Source organism: Palaemon carinicauda, chromosome 8, assembly GCF_036898095.1.
Source record: "Palaemon carinicauda isolate YSFRI2023 chromosome 8, ASM3689809v2, whole genome shotgun sequence".
Classification (NCBI taxonomy): Eukaryota; Metazoa; Arthropoda; class Malacostraca; order Decapoda; family Palaemonidae; genus Palaemon; species Palaemon carinicauda.
Window position 1 is genome coordinate 54,974,095 of NC_090732.1, and position 16,600 is coordinate 54,990,694.

General features: G+C 43.5%; 1 protein-coding gene across 3 annotated transcripts in view; it reads left to right on the top strand.

Annotated features, from left to right (window-relative positions):
- The first annotated feature begins 16,396 nt into the window (after window positions 1-16,396).
- Window positions 16,397-16,600, top strand: part of LOC137645735 (ribonuclease P protein subunit p40-like) — a 677,401-nt gene continuing 677,197 nt past the window's right edge. Inside the window, exon 1 of one of the 3 annotated variants that reach the window (XM_068378626.1) lies at window positions 16,397-16,600. This exon is cut by the window's right edge and continues 39 nt beyond it. The gene's annotated coding sequence lies outside the window, so the exon portion shown is untranslated. The other 2 variants (XM_068378623.1, XM_068378624.1) reach the window with 2 other exon arrangements.

Below are 16,600 nucleotides of genomic sequence, written 5' to 3' on the forward strand. Positions count from 1 at the left end.
GGGCATGGTTTGCCTGCCTCGACTGCCTTGGCAACAGTCTGGAATGCCTTTGACGTAAAGGGGAAGGCACTTGAAGCAGGAGCAAGAAAGGTAGAGTGTTTCTTGCTCAATGCAGAAACTCGCGAGTTGGTATAACCTGCCTTCTTCAGGCTACTCGTCAAGAGAGCCTGTGCTTTGCCGTGGTCGAATACCATGACTTCCTTCGGTTCCGTCTCTTCTTTTGAGGCTGGTTCATTCTTCAATTGAATGAAGCACTCCGGGTAAGCGTTAAAGTTCGGCCAGAACTGAATGTCATCCAGGGGAACAGCTCCCATCTTCTCCAAGATGTAGAGCTTGCCGTTGGTAATAGGCATGAACTTTGCATACCTCCAGGGATTTGTCTCGGAGCAGGATGGCAGGTCTTGAACTCTGGGTCGCTTGTAAGACCCTCGGGAGGCGGCGGTCCGAGTCGCTTCACGGAGTTCTCTTGTGATCTTCGCTTCCCTTTCTTCACTCTCCTTGCAAAGATTCTCCATTAAGGCGGTAATATGGGCCAAAACTGCCTGACCCATGGCATCCAATGGAGGGGTAGGAGCCGAAGACGTAGATGGTGTCGGTTCTGCTGCCGGCACAGACGGAAGGGGTTCCTCCACTTCTGACAAATCGTCGTCTTCATCTCCTCCTGAAGGAAGGGTAGACTCTTCGTCAGGATCGTTCCGAAGGAGATCCTTCTCTGTGTCCGTAGACACTTCAGACATCCTTTCCTCCTGGTGGATGTCCATGCCTTGCATAGCTTCACTGACTTCCGCCTCAACTGCGATCTGGACGCAGGGAGGCCCGGGTCGTGTCTGGGGCACGACGGCATCAATACCAACTTTAGGGAACAGCAAGCTGCGCATCCTGTCATTAGGAAGGTACGGTCCCGGAGAGTTCTTCTGGAACCCTCGTACCCATTTGCGAAGCTTCTCACGTGCTGCGTCCCTCAACTCCGCTGACTTGGGGTCGCCGAAACCCTCGGCCACCAATGCCGAGCAGACGTTGGGGTCCCAGTACCGCAAGGTTTCAGTGGTAACAACGCAGGCGGCATGAGACCTGCACATAGTGTGACCGCAAAAGTTCCTACTCTTGCGGTTACAGTACATCACACCGTACTTCATTTTCTGCTCCTCCTGTAAAGAAAGGAAATTGAAATGAGTATGCGGTAATTTATCACACTTGATAAATAAATTCATGCAATAAATGTTTTGGTATCTTAACCATTATAGCTTAGGATAGTAAGCTAGAAAGGAAATAGGAAAGACACATACTTGTGCCTCCTGTTCAGCCAATTGCTGTGACCTCCCCCAATACTAATATTAGAATTTCCTTATTAAAGGAAAATCAAAGGAGAAGGGTTCTAACCTCTAGTGTTAGAATTAGTGTATACTAGTACTGACCCTTTCATAAAGTATTAATATTGTGGGTAAGTTATGATCTTATGACTTTCATCAGTGTATTGAAGGAATACTTCACTTCAATATAAGATTGGTCTCAATAATAGACTGTGAAAGGATACACAAGGTATGTTGGAAAAATAAACTACTGTATAATATATACTATAGTTTTCTGCCTGCAGTATGTACTATACTGCAGAAATACTGGCTACTGTATAAGCATATACTGTATTTCACCCGGCATGTTGCCGGCTAGGCTAGTACCTGGCGGCACCGGTACAGCTGGCATGCTGCCGTCTAGGTTAGTACCTGATGGCACTAGCCGACAGAGAGAGAGAAAGCATGGAGCGAAGGGCTACCTTATTAGTGTAGTTTAACACAATAAGTAAGGGTGTAGGGATTATTATTCCTACTGCCTTCCTCCAGAGTGAGGGTTCAAATGGAAAGGGGGAATGAATCATTCTAGCTTCCATCCAGCCACAAGATCTGCTGCCGGCTACTGCCGGTTTCAGGGATGTGGATGGCAGTCCAAGGGAGGACTGAACACTCAAAGACAAAGGGTCTCTCACCGGCAGCCATCATAGCTGGCACCAACTTTCCCGGAGGCTTGCGTCCGTAGGGGAAAGTCGGAGCGGCTATCAAGCCGCCTATGTAGGAGCCCTGCCGGCGCCACGTTCTACCCGGCAAACAGGGAGATTGTAGGACACCGGCCATAGACATGTGATGGCTAGGCTATCGCTAAAGGACAGAGAGGGGCAGGGAAAGGGTCTTGTATGTTATGTCGGGAGAAGGCAGCAGGATTGCCGCCATTTCCAAACACAGTTTGAAACCTTGTTTCAATATCGGCGCCATCCTGGACGGCAGAAGAACGTCGATTCTTCAGCCCAGGGTCTGCCAAAACAAGACTTGTCTTCTAGACCACAGGGGAGAAGGTGGTGGCATTGTACTACCACTTCAGATGCAGACTAGGGAAGCTAAGCTTCCTATGCCTACAACTGTAAGCCGGCAGGGGAGTGACTACTCACCTGGCAGCCAAGCCGTCAGCATAAAGACTGAATACTCTGAGTTACTGTCGTAAAAAAAAGCCGGGATACTCACCGGCAAGGGGGAAAAGACAGAAATCACAAGCCTAGTCAAGCCGGAGTGTACTACTCTATGGCAAGACCAAGATAGAGTTGTCGCTTAATGGCGGCACTCAGAGGGAAGGAGGGTTTATTCTTAAATCTCCGAAGGAGACGAGTATCGAATTATATAATTAATTCTAGGAGATATACTATCTGTTGAATTTATAAAGTGATATGCAAGGGTAACCGGGGATAATGTATGAAAGTATACTAAAATACTAAAGTGCATAGGCTAGGTTAGCCCAGCGCAGGGCGAGATCTCGGTTACCTATATCACCAAGACTCTAACGTATACGTTAGGAAGAGGAAAATTATTTGCATGATCTTATCTTCACTAGTATAATTTTGCCTAAATAGCTATAATTCATTAAAGCTAAATACCGGGAATGTCATTCTGCTGACTAAATAAAGCATGCATGACGAACAACAGCTTCCAAAATGGCACCTCCGGTGGCCGGCTATGCTCCAATAAACACATTAAATTTATGCTAATTTCACTGTGAGAAGGGAGCTAAAAAATATACAAAGTAAAGATTAAATACTCAACTTTCAAGAGGCAGAAGATGCTGGAGAATGCATAATAAATCCTCAAAAATAGCGATCTAGAACACTAGATAAGCATGGAGAAACACTGTGCAAAAGCGCTACAAAAATAGGAATGAGTGCCATCTTGGAGCCCTGCAATAGTAGGGGAGTAAGGGTAACCTTGATAACGGCTCCCCATCAATTTCGCCACTCTTCCCCCTCAAAGCAAAAACGCTATTCGGGGTGAAGATTGCTATGTGTCGTATCAAGATATACGTCCCCTGATATTAATGCGATATCCTTAAGAAAAATTTTAAGGATACTCGTGTCAGGGGTTAGAATTTTGGAGACCTATGTTCAATTCTCTTGGAGTATCACTGTAGCCAAATATCCCTTAGAAAGCTGTCTATTGGAAGCCTCCATCAGGATGACATGGCTTGAGCCCCAAATTTATATATATATATATATATATATATATATATATATATATATATATATATATATATATATATATATATATATGATAGCCTAACCTAGGGTGATTAGGTCTATATCATCTTAGCCTAAGGTACTGTACTATTGGTCTATTCTTGTTTTGTATTGTAGGCTGTGCTGACTATTTCGCTTATGTTTTTGTATAACATGGCTCAGAAAATGGAAGTTGAGGTTGAAACAAAAGATTTATATGATAATCTCTTGTCTGCCATGGATAACCAAAGTAGTCAAATGCAACAAATGTGTGAACAACTTATCGACATGAAGAGGGACATATCTAGTTTGTCAAATGCTTTACCTGTCGCTTCCACCCCATTCATTTCTAACAGAGATGACACATCTGACCTTAACCCATTTGTTACAGTAGACAGCGGACATAACACCAACATCAGTATTGACACAATTTGCCAACTAGTACACAGCCAGTAGGGCCTAATGATCCAGTTCAGGGTAGTAATACCATTAATAACCCAGTTATTCGGGTAGGTAATGTGCATAACCCTATTGATAATCAGTCTAAGGGATTTTGCTTAAAACCCAAGGATATTTTGATGTTGAAGTTGTCAGATTTGCAAGGTATTGGAACTGATAATAGACTGGCTAGGTTTTTTTTTGTCAAGTAGAGTTCTGTGTTTCAGCAGATATGGATAGGATCCAAGTAGCACTTACCAGAGTGGATAAAAAAATTACAACACTAATAACGGCTGAAATGGCTAAAAGGGGAAATAACATATCTTGGAGTCAAATCAAGCACTTTCTGAATTACCACTTTGCTTGTTCAGTTAATATTACACAGCCTTGGCAGGAAATAGAGATGGAACGGTACAGTGTAGATGAGGCCCCCAGAACATTTGTTAACAGAAGGGAAGAGTACAAACCAGAAGTGCTAGCAATATTGTTCCTACCTCTAGATTAATTGAGGAAATTTTAGATCATTATATTTTTTATACTGTATTTTGTAATTTTGTACTTTTATATGGGAACGTATTTTATTATGTGCCTTAGAATTGTTCATGCATATAACTATTATGTTAATTTCTAAGTGTATTTATGGGTTATGTTCATAGATTATGGATCTGATAATAACACTTCGTTACCGTGAACTTGTACTCGGTTGAGTTTGTGTATCAAGAGTAACCCCATCCAAAAGCTTTACAAACTCTGGTGGAGTTGTTCAAGTTATGTGACTGATGTGTAAGTAAGTCATTAGGATGCTTTGAGACGTATAGTATCTTCAAAGGAACTTAGCTCCTGCTTAGGGTTATTGAGTGTATGAGACTGAATGACAGGAAGAGGTTGTTTGTAGGAAAAATAATCATAAGTGATTATACCCTTTACGAGGAGTGACTAGGTCTTAATTGAATTTAAGATCACTCTTACATAGGTGCTTAACTTGGTAAGGTTATTAGGATGGTTAGGTAGAAACGGGCCTTAAGGGGGCGTCCCACAATTTGCTCTATATGTCTGTCAGCAGACCTTGAAGATTAAATGTTGCTGCCTATATCCGGCTGAGAGTACTATTCATAGCTTACAAAACTTGTTGTTGTTAGATCTGTTATCTACCCTAGATTTTGCAGTTAGTTGATAGTCCTTGATAAATGACAACCAATTTCCGTAGGAGTAAAGTGATGTAATGACAGAAATGCTTCATTTAACTGAATGGTAATTCCCTTGATGATTATTGGTCTTGTAAGGACAGTGAGACAAGCGTCACCAAGATCAACTGATACTTTATTCAAACGTGCATGGGAGTATATTACAAGGTGCGGACGGAAAGGTAGGATGGCGCTGGCGCCAAGTCAGAATGAATTGTCCGCCAAAATATATGTGTTTTCTTACACTTACAAATATACGAATTATGAATTAACAGAAACATGTAATGAAATGATACATATGCCAAAATGTAGCTCTGATAGAGCGGAATACACATACATGGGAAACCACGGTGTGGCGAAAGGAGAATTCAAATAAATGAGCAGTTTGTTGCTTCTGGACGACGAAGGGAGCGGTGTCCTTACAAGTACTCCCCCCCCCAAGACATCGGGCGGCGTAGAGGGCTGATGATCAATCTTCGTATCTTTTCGGGCGTCGGAGGGTTCCTCTTGTTTTTGAACGGAGGGGCGCGCCGGCGGTCGGCGTAAGGATCTCTTCCTCTTGTCGTCGTTTGATGATTTTTCTTTCGTTGGGCGCCTTGTTTTGAGGTGGAACTCTGGATCTGCCAGGTCCGGCGGAGGCGGTGTCGCTTCCTTCGAGAAATGCTGGTTTCACGCGGTCTATTGAGACCCAGTCCTCTTGGCCATGGACGTCGAGAAGGAAGGCTTTCGTTGTCCTCTTAATCACCCGGTAGGGGCCTCGATAAGGTCTAGTTAGTGGATGTCGATGAGCGTCGACACGGACGAAAACGTACCCGCAGTCATCCAGATTTTTTGGCTTGAAGTGCTTGGTTCTGTCCTGGTAAGTTTTGAGACATGGCCTGAACTTCCTGGCGATGTCCCTTAGGTGATCCAGCTGCGTGTCGTCGGTCGATGAGGGAAAGAATTCGCCAGGAACTGCGAGCGCCTCCCCGTAAACCTTTTTGGCGGGCGAAGGTTCGCCGTCTACGCGAGGGGCGGTGCGAAGGCCGAGGAGTACCCAAGGAAGTCGTGATTTCCAGTCCCCGTCGGTGCAGCTCGCCATCAGGGACGCCTTGAGGGCGCGGTGAGTTCTTTCGACCATGCCGTTTGCCGCGGGGTTGTATGCCGTGGTGCTGTGGAGCGTCGTCCCCATCAGGTTCGCCAAAGCGAGCCATATTTCTGAGAGGAAAGCGGGGCCTCTGTCTGTCGTGATGTCGTCAGGAACGCCAAACCTGCTCACCCAGCTTGACAGGAGGGCTTCGGCGCATGCTTGAGTCGTAGCTTCGGTCATCGGCGATGCCTCCAACCACCTTGTGGAGCGATCGATGATCGTAAGCAGGTAGCGAGCAGATCCAGAAGGGGGCAATGGTCCCACGACGTCGATGTGTATGTGACCGAAACGTCATTTTGGCTGGGGGAAATCGCCTACCCCCAATTCGGTGTGACGGCTGGCTTTGCTTGACTGGCAGTTGATGCATGACTTCGCCCATTCCCGGGCGTCCTTTTTTATCCCTGGCCAGACGAACTTTTCAGACAGAAGGCGAGGGGTGGTGCGTCCTGAGGGGTGTAAAAGTCCATGGATGATATCGAATATTTTCCTTCTGCAGGAGGCTGGTATCCAGGGACGTGGGCGGCCGGTGCTGGTGTCGCAAAGAATAGTTACTCCTGCTGGTCCGAGGGGAATCGCACTTATCTTGAGCGCGGATGGCCCCGTCAGGTGATCCTGTGCTTCTCGGTCGGTGCGTTGTTCGGTTGCGAGATTATCGTAGTCGATTCCCAGGTGGATTGCGTCAATTTCAATCCTTGAGAGGCCGTCCGCGACTGGATTTATCTTTCCTGGGACGTAACGTATGGTGCACCCGAATTCGGCGATTGTTGCGAGATGACGTTGTTGTCGGGAGGACCATGCGTCAGTCGATTTCCTAAAAGCGTGTACGAGGGGTTGATGGTCCGTCACGATTGTGAAGGGAGTGCCCTCCAAGATGTGCCTGAAGTGGCGGACGGCGAGGTAGACGGCGAGGAGTTTCCTATCGAAGGTGCTGTATCTTGTTTCGGCGGGTTTCAATTTCTTGCTGAAGAATGCCAGCGGTCGAGGAGACCCATCGACGAGTTGCTCCAGCACAGCCCCACAGGCGACGTTGCTGGCGTCGGTCGTTAGTCACAGGGGCGCGTTGTCGTCGAAATGAGCCAGGGTAGTGGCATTCGCGAGGGCATCCTTCGTCTGGGCGAATGCCTGTTGCTGGGGCAAACCCCACTCGAGTTTTTTCGCTTTTCCTTTCAGGACGTTGTCGAGGGGTGACAGGGTTTGTGCGATGTTGGGGATGAAGCGCTTGTAGTAATTGACCATCCCCAGGAACTCCTGAAGTTGACGGATGGTCGTAGGTATCGGGAACTTTCTGATGGCGTCGACCTTCGTTGTCATGGGTTTTACCCCGCACGAGGATACGCGGTGACCAAGGAAATCCACTCCTTCCGCACCGAACGTGCATTTGTCGAAACGTACGACCAGGCCGTTCTCCTGTGGGCGTTTGAGGACGGTGCGGACGTGCCTCCGGTGTTCCTCCTTGGTTTTCGAGAATATCAGGATGTCGTCGACGTAGCAGACGCAGAAAGGTAGGTCACCCAGAATGCTATCCATTAGTCATTGGAAGGTCGCCCCGGCGTTGCGTAGACCGAAGGTTGAGTATGCGAAGGTGTAGGATCCAAACGGCATTACAATGGCAGTTTTCGGGATGTCTTCCGGAAATACAGGGACCTGGAAGTAAGACTTGAGGAGGTCCATCTTGGTAAAATACTTCGCGCCGTGCAACGTGTTCGTTAGGTCCTGCATGTTGGGCAGCGGGTAGTGATCGGGCGTTGTGATGAGGTTGAGGCGCCTGTAGTCGCCGCAAGGTCTCCAGGACCCGTCCGGCTTTTTTACCATGTGTAGGAGCGATGCCCAGGGGCTCGATGCTTTCTTACAGATACCCATGCGTTCCATGTCCTCAAAGGCGCGTTTGGCATCCTTCAGTTTCTGGGGCGGTAGGCGGTGGAATTTGGCGTGAGTAGGAGGTCCTGTCGTTGTGATGTGGTGGTAGATCCCGTGCTTGGACGGGGAACCTGGCGAGTGTCGGAGCTCGGGCTTGAAAACCTCGGGAAATTCTTGTAGCAGGTCGGCGTAGGGGTGCGTCGTTACGGCGGATACGGACATTGTTGCAGGGCTGTGTTCCAGGGCGCGGGACTGGCAGGTTCCCGTGTCGATGAGACGTTTGTTAGCGACATCGACGAGGAGTCCGTGGTGGGCAAGGAAATCCGCACCGAGGAGGGGGCGATTGACGTCGGCGATGGCGAAGAGCCAAGAATACGAACGGCCCATGATAGATATCTTGAGGGTCCTAATCCCATAGCACCGTATGGGAGATCCGTTGGCGGCGATGAGTGAGGGAGCGTTTTTGTCGGGACCACGGTCTATGTCGGACTTGGAAGGTGGGAACGTTGACTGCATTGCGCCGGTGTCTACCATGAGTCTACGGTTGGAAATGGTATCGAGGATATAGAAACCATTCTTGTTTTGGTTACCTGCGGCTGCGATGGTGGCAGGTGGATGCTTCTGGCGTCCTCTTTTAGGGAAACTGCATGGTGCTCTACATTTCTTGGCATCACTGCCGAACTGTTGGTGGTAGAAGCGCCATGCTGGGTTAGTCCTAGGGTTCGGTCGTGTTGGTTGCAGCGGTTTCTTTCTTGATAGAACGTTGATCTCGTCGTCCTCAGGGGCCGTTGCCGAGGAGTCTATGGAAGAGCAGCTGCGGAAGGAAGAGAACGAAGGCGGTGTTGACGATGATGCTCCGAGGCGAGATGCTTTGGAGGCCTCGTGGAGCTTCTGAGCCTTCGACAGGAGTTCGTTCATCGGGAGCATGTCGGCGTCTGTCAATCGGGCCCTTACGTCCTGTGGTAGGCGTCGAAGAAAGATCTCGCGAGATAAGCTAATCTCACGTCGTCGGCCGTTGCTGTCTGTTTCGGGGAGCAAAAGCAGGCCGGTTAACTCGTCCCACGCCTCGACAGGAGAGGTGTCACCCATGGGCTTGCCGGCGAGGTCCAGGACTTTCTGTGCCCTTGCTGAGACACGGAAGAGTACGTCTGCTCTCAGGAACCAGGAAGCGGTGTTGTGTTGAGAAAAGGGCGGCAGTTTGACTTTGGGCGTGGAGGCGAGGCCGTTGGGTGCGATGGGCGTGTTGCTTCCTGCATCGTGGCCAGACGACGAGTCGGCGAAGAGGTGAGAAGTTGATATGTCGGTTAAGCTCATCCTACTGCCTTACATGCACCGAAGTGTGGGAGAACCAAAGGCAGGTTCATGCCTAAGGTAACGGAGTATAGAGAAGGTAGAACGGCCGTAATAAGTCCATTAATGGCAAAGCCAAAACCACTGATGCTACTTTCAACTCCGGGGTCACCAGTTGTAAGGACAGTGAGACAAGCGTCACCAAGATCAACTGATACTTTATTCAAACGTGCATGGGAGTATATTACAAGGTGCGGACGGAAAGGTAGGATTGCGCTGGCGCCAAGTCAGAATGAATTGCCCGCCAAAATATATGGGTTTTCTTACACTTACAAATATACGAATTATGAATTAACAGAAACATGTAACGAAATGATACATATGCCAAAATGTAGCTCTGATAGAGCGGAATACAGATACATGGGAAACCACGGTGTGGTGAAAGGAGAATTCAAATAAATGAGCAGTTTGTTGCTTCTGGACGACGAAGGGAGCGGTGTCCTTACAGTCTTAATAAACGAATTGGTTTTCATCTCATCAAAATGTTATGTTAGCCACACGCGGTTGAGATGGTGTAGGATCGAGTGTGCATACACTGAGGTGTAGAGAGGCGTAACAAAGGAGTAGTTGTGTCTGCGGTCGAGAGTTTATGATTGAGTTCAAAAGGTAAACAAAAGCATAGTTGTATGAGTCTCGGGCATAGCTGTGCAAGGTAAGCTCAGAGCGCACTCTTCAAGTCGACAGCGATCAGTGTAGAGGGGAAACGGTGTTGCTCCCCTTATCATTATGTGAAATTCTTATTTTCTCCCTTGTAAAAGGTATGCACTTGTTTTAGTTATCATTTATGTGTTTTAATAACACTTGATATTGTCTGTTGTGGTTATCTATTTAAATACAATAACAGAATTATCAAATGTTACGATAATTTTGCCAGTATTGAAATGGCTTCATGCAGCGCTTGCATGTGGTTGGAATTGTGCCACCAATCATAAGTTGAGATGTTCAATATTATTCCCAGATTTGTGAAAGTGTTTATTGTTGTGTTGCCACGCTAACTGTGCAGCATTACCAGTAGGTTAGGTAAGAGTACAGTATAGCCTAGGCTACGAATTGCATGTTGTTTGACATAGGATCGTTGTCCTAAATGAAGACTTTGTATTATAGGATACCAGTTTGGAGTACCTGTCATGTACTAGCATTTGTAGAAGTAAGAATAAAAAGACCCCGGGAACCAGCCTTTCCTTCAACCTCCACTGCAAATGAAGATCCGTCCTTCTCCACAGCAAGAGTCAAGTTTAACTTTATATCTAGGCTTAGAGTATTAGCCTATACCTATGATGAACACGGTATTAGCCTATGCCAAGATTTGGTTTGTTATAGATAGGCTAGCCAGGAATAAGTTGATTGTCCTAAATTGAATGGTAGCCTCCGAACGTAAGTCAGGACAATTGGCGACGGTAAGAGTTTAAGAAAAGTCATGTGTGGAACGGTATGACACCAGCACAAAGGTTAGTTGAAAAAGGTATAACAACTGTTGAAGTAAATATGAAAAAGGAAATAAGTGAAGAAACATACCACAGGAAGGTATGGAAGCACATCCATAGACTAAGACAGGGAGGCAAAATCAAATCAAATAAGCATGTAACAGTTTACGACGAATATGGAAATGCCTTAGAGAAGGAAGGCCGGAGAGAAATCTTCAAAAATTACTGGAAGGGCATCTACCAAAAACATAGGAACAATATGGAAGACACGTGGAATTAACATGAGAGAGAACAATACGATGAAAAGCATAAGAAAGGAAACAAGAACAAAATCACAACGAGCTACAACTTGGATAACCCCTAGATGTCTGCCAAAGAGGATTTATAGCAAAAATATGTAATATGGAAAAGTGGGGAATACAAGTAATAAATATACTGAAAACCAAATAAAGAAGGAAGAGGCTATTTAGCCAGTCCTGGTAAAATAGACAAACCTACTTTTAAGCTTATTTTGCCGGTCCCGGTAAAATAGACAAACCTGCCTTTAAGTTTATTTTGCCGGTAAATATTATAAATAATGACAATAAAACTAAAAAATTACAAAACACTTAAAACAAATTTATTCATCTAATTCTAAAGACAATTTTGAATCTTGTTCATTACATATTAAAAAAAATCATTAAAACGATTATTTTATTCACTTATTAAAATAAATACAACTGTCTTAGAATTCTTAGGCATAACAGTTTCTGCAAATCCAAAACTTTTCTTTCGGGAGCGTTCTTTTACCAATACACTTAAGGTGCACCCACTGAAGACAACAGTCATAGACCACAGAATCCATCTTGCTCAAATCCTGACTAGCCTACAGAGCTCACACGTCCACCTTGCTGACAATCTTGAGGCTTCATAAACATGATCCACAGCTTTCCAATCGTCTGAATCAAAATATCGGCGGATTTTATGGATCAAAATATATTCATACAGACATGCTGTTGGAATTGAAGAAGGGTTTTGTTCTACCGCATTTTCAGAGAGAGCCTCGGCACGGATGGCATCTTTATCACTTATACAGTAGCCAAGTAGCTGTAGATCCCTGTCATTAGATGATTTTTTGATGAATGGAGTTGGCTTATCAAGTTTTGACTTTTTCTTTGGAAGTCCCAGAACATTAATGTTTGATCCTTTGGGTCTACCCTTTTTCTTGGCTTTTGTTATTAACTTATTAGATAATTTTTTGCTTAGTACTTTTTTATACATTTGCCTACAACATTGACAGGAACCTATAAAACAATAAAATATTCAAAGCTTCAAAGTATGTTTGTCTATTTTACCGGACTGGCAAAATAAGCTTAAAAGTAGGTTTGTCTATTTTACCGGGACCGGTTAAATAGCCTAATTCGAATAAAGAAAATGAAAACAAGAAAAGTACCAGGAACAGACGGGTTGAAAGTAGAAATGTATAAATAAGTTATCAGAAGTAAAGAATCTTTAAAAATAGTTACAAATTGCTATTAGAAAAGCACGAAAAAAAGGACAAGAAAAAGACAATTGCAACTGGACAAAATCAGACACGAAACTGTTACCCAAGGTCTATAGACCTTGCTGTTACCAAAGGTGCCAAAACCAAAAGTTAGTGAATTCAGACCAATAGCCCTCCTGAATGTATCTTATAATATCATGACGGGAATACTTAAAGATAAAATAGAAATTGCACCTTCAAAAGGAAGAACAACTTCTGGATACCTAAACAGGATTCACTAAAGGCATACGCATGATCGACAATATTCTTTGCAGATTATTATTATTATTATTATTATTATTATTACTTGCTAAACTGCAACCCTAGTTGGAAAAGCATGATGCTATAAGCCCAGGGGCTCCAACAGGGAATACAGCCCAGTGAGGAAAGGAAACATGAAAAATAATATTCTAAGAACAGTAACAACATTAAAATAAATACCTCCGATTTAAATTATAAAAAACTTTAACAAAACAAAGGGAAGAGAAATAAGATAGAATAGTGTGCCCGAGTGTACCCTCAAGCAAGAGAACTCTAACTCAAGATAGTGGAAGTGTGGAGAATTTTTTATGGTTATGTTCTGAGTGGGAACTTAGTCCGGGAAAGTCTCCTTATAACAGTTACATAAAGTTCAACAGGGGAGGATATGAGCACTTACTCTCGGGGCACAAACACCCTGCTAATACTTTACTGTCACAATTCACAAACCATCACTTTAAAATACAAAAGGGAAATTTACTGTCCAGAGGCCGAAGAACTCCACACGTAGAATTTGCAATAATTTATGGCCTACTCTAGCTTTGTCAGGTCTATAGTCATCTCATTCTCAGGCTCTGTTCCGGCTCCGTCCCAGCTACCCCAATGAAATGCTGGACAGTTATTTTACGTTAATGTAATTAAGACAAAATCCAAAATGGGAGCAGTGATGTAAAGTAGTTAAAAAGTTTAAAGATAAGGATCTTTACCTTCGAAGCAAATATATTAATGCAAAGTTCCTCGCTGTTACCACCTATAGACTTACTTAGGTTTTCTCTTTGAATATTGGGTACTTTGTCCCGTGATCAACTATTCAATTCACATATTAAAATAAATGAGGGAGCAAAAATACGAAAGAGGTTTAATTAACCTAATATTGATTTATTCACAAATTTACATTAAACCAAAACGGACATCTTAACAACACAAAAAATGGTATCGAAAGAGATGCAATTCAAATGATGAAAATCAGTTAGTTAGACACGTGGTCTACAATAATGAATAATCAAATTGGGGTCGGACACGTGGCCCATGTGACCCAGAGACTGTGTTAGTCTCAAAAGGCAGAAAATTGTATAGAAAAAAATATATACACACAATCCCACCGCACACAGTCCGAATAGTGTAATTAGCCAGGTTCCCTATAAAGTTAAAATTAGTCTAAGCTAATAAAAAATGGGGGAAAACTAAATGGCCATTGATGTAGTACCTGCACTCCTTTAAAGATTAGTCCTATGCCCGTGGTGGCTGTTGACCTGATTGTCGCACTAATCTCTTGCCTGGCTCACCCCAAGAATTCTCACTGTAGCTGTAACTAGGTACATCAGGGTCCTCTTCTTCTCAATCTCTCCGACCGGCAGCAACCTTTTGTGAGTCGAGTTTTGGGAGAGAGAGTGCGGGGGGTGAGCCAGAAGTGCTCGGGTTCAATGACCAGGCAGGTCAGCAGGCTAGGGCAGCTTCTCGTAGAATGGCTCGACTCTACGGTCGAAGAGATCACCTGGCTTCACCTTTCCAGACAGGTGAGGAGCTTGATGCGCACGGTAATCCATTGAGGGTGCCATATCGGGACTTCAGGACAGGGCAATATTTTGTTGCAAGGAGTGCAGAGGAGGCAGGATTTTGTACTAAATACTCAGATAAATCTTGCTGCTCTGAGGGAGGTTATATATACAGCAATCCTACCTATTCGGGCTTGCTAAAAATTAATATTTAAAATGATTAATTAGCAATGGACTGGTACGATGGGCATACATCTTAAAATTAACAAACCTTAATTGGTATTGAGAAATACAAGATGCATTAATTCAGCAGTATTGGAATTTATATAAAAAATGCAGTTTAGGAATTTAATCTCGACCCATGTAGTTTAAGGAAAGAACCAACATACGCCGGGGTTACAACTAAGGCCATCTGTTGTGCGTATCTACGCTGTGACGTCACGAGCATGGCGTGTGCCACTGTCAACAAGTTTAAATTAGTCCTCCCTATGTTTCGTTAAAGAAAACTAGATGTAGGAGAGAATGTTTAAGGGGTAGCTATAGTATTAGTAGAAGCGAGCTAAAAATACGATTAAAAGAAGAAGAGTGAAGAAAATTCTTCACAGGAAGACCATGGTACAGAGGTTATGGCACTATCCAAGACTAGAGAACAATGGTTTGATTTCGGAGTGTCCTCCTAGAAGAGCAGCTTACCATAGCTAAAGAGTCTCTTCTACCCTTATCAAGAGTAAAGCACCCACTGAATAATTTGAGTGCAGTACTTAATCTCAGTGTTGTCAGGTGCATGAGGACAGAAGATAATATGTAAAGAATAGGCCTGTCTATTCGGTGTATGTGTAGGCAAAGGGAAAATGAACCGTAACCAGAGAGAAGGATCCAATGTAGTACTGTCTGGCCAGTCAAAGGACCCCATTACTCTCTAGATGATGGACTTCAAATCGCACATGCCATAGAAGATGCAATAATAGCAATAAAGGCACTAAGTTACATATCCAGCGAATGTAGACTCGAAATAAACAAAACAAAAAGCAACATACTTGCATATAATAATGAATTTCCACCACGGGGAATTGAAGGTACTAAAGTAGTTACCTCAATCAAATATTTAGGAACAAAAAATATCAAGCAAAAGAAACTGTTTCCAGAAACACAAAGAAGAAATATTTAATAAAGCCCACAGATTTATCAACCAGAGCCTCCATCTCAGCTAGAAGTTGCAATAGATTAATGATAGGAACAGTTTTTTTTTTTTTTTTTTTTTTTTTTTTTTTTTTTTTTTTGAAATGGCTGGCGCTCCCAAGTCTCCTTCACTCAACAGATGCAATACACTTAAGTAAAGAAGCGATAAAAAAACTAAAAACAATAGAAAACAAAACATAAAGAATGATATTAAGAGCCCAGAAGTATACGCTAATAGGTACCTTAATAGCAGAAGTTGAATCCTCCTGTTACTACACCAGGGATATGAAAATGAACCTAAACTATGTGAAATATATAATGGAAAACAACATAAACGCACTGGTGAAAGAAATCTTTCACGATATTTTTGAAAAAAAGAATACAAATGAAATGGGCAAAAACTATTAAAGACTATCTTGTTTTGGATTTAAACCTCCAGGGCCTTCTCAATGCAAAGGATCTGGTAGAAAAATAAAAGCACTAGACACAAAAGTATGGGAAGATGAAATAAAAAGAAAAGCACGTTGCAACTATACTACAGATGGAAACCACAAATAAATGAAGAAGAAAACATATATGAAAACGGACATGATTCAGCCATACTTTTTAGAGCATGCACCAACACACTAGATCTACAGTGGAGGAAGAAACTTGAAGACATCGATACGAAATGCAAGCTATTCGATGGTGAGGAAGAAACGTTGACACACTTTATACTAGATTACAAAAAAACTTGATAGAATAAGAAACGAGAACATCCTAATTATGAGACCACACCCTGAAAATAAAGAAAGCATAATAATAAAAAAAAAACTACTAGCCTACCTTTCGAATTAGAAAATGAGGAAAACATATTTGAATATCGGAAAATCATTTACAAACTTTGGAAAGTCAGAAAAGAAATGCTAGACAATCTCTAAAATAAACTAAAGCAAAGTGAAAGAAAGCGTAGAATAAAAACAAAATAAAAAAAAAAAACAACAAAAATAAACCACAGGGTCGCCGTTACAAAGGCTTTGACCAAACTATATAGTGGACTGGATGTAAACAAACAGCGGGCCAGCGGCATGAATTTCGAAGATAGGTGTTCCAGCCTCCAAGTTGTTTCAAAATAGTGAGATTAAGTGATCGTTTCAAACTTCTAAGTAGTGATCAAGTACTATATTTAAGTTAGGTGCCAGGTAAACTATTTAGATATTTGAACTGACGTGGTGTTAAGGCATTGGACACAAGT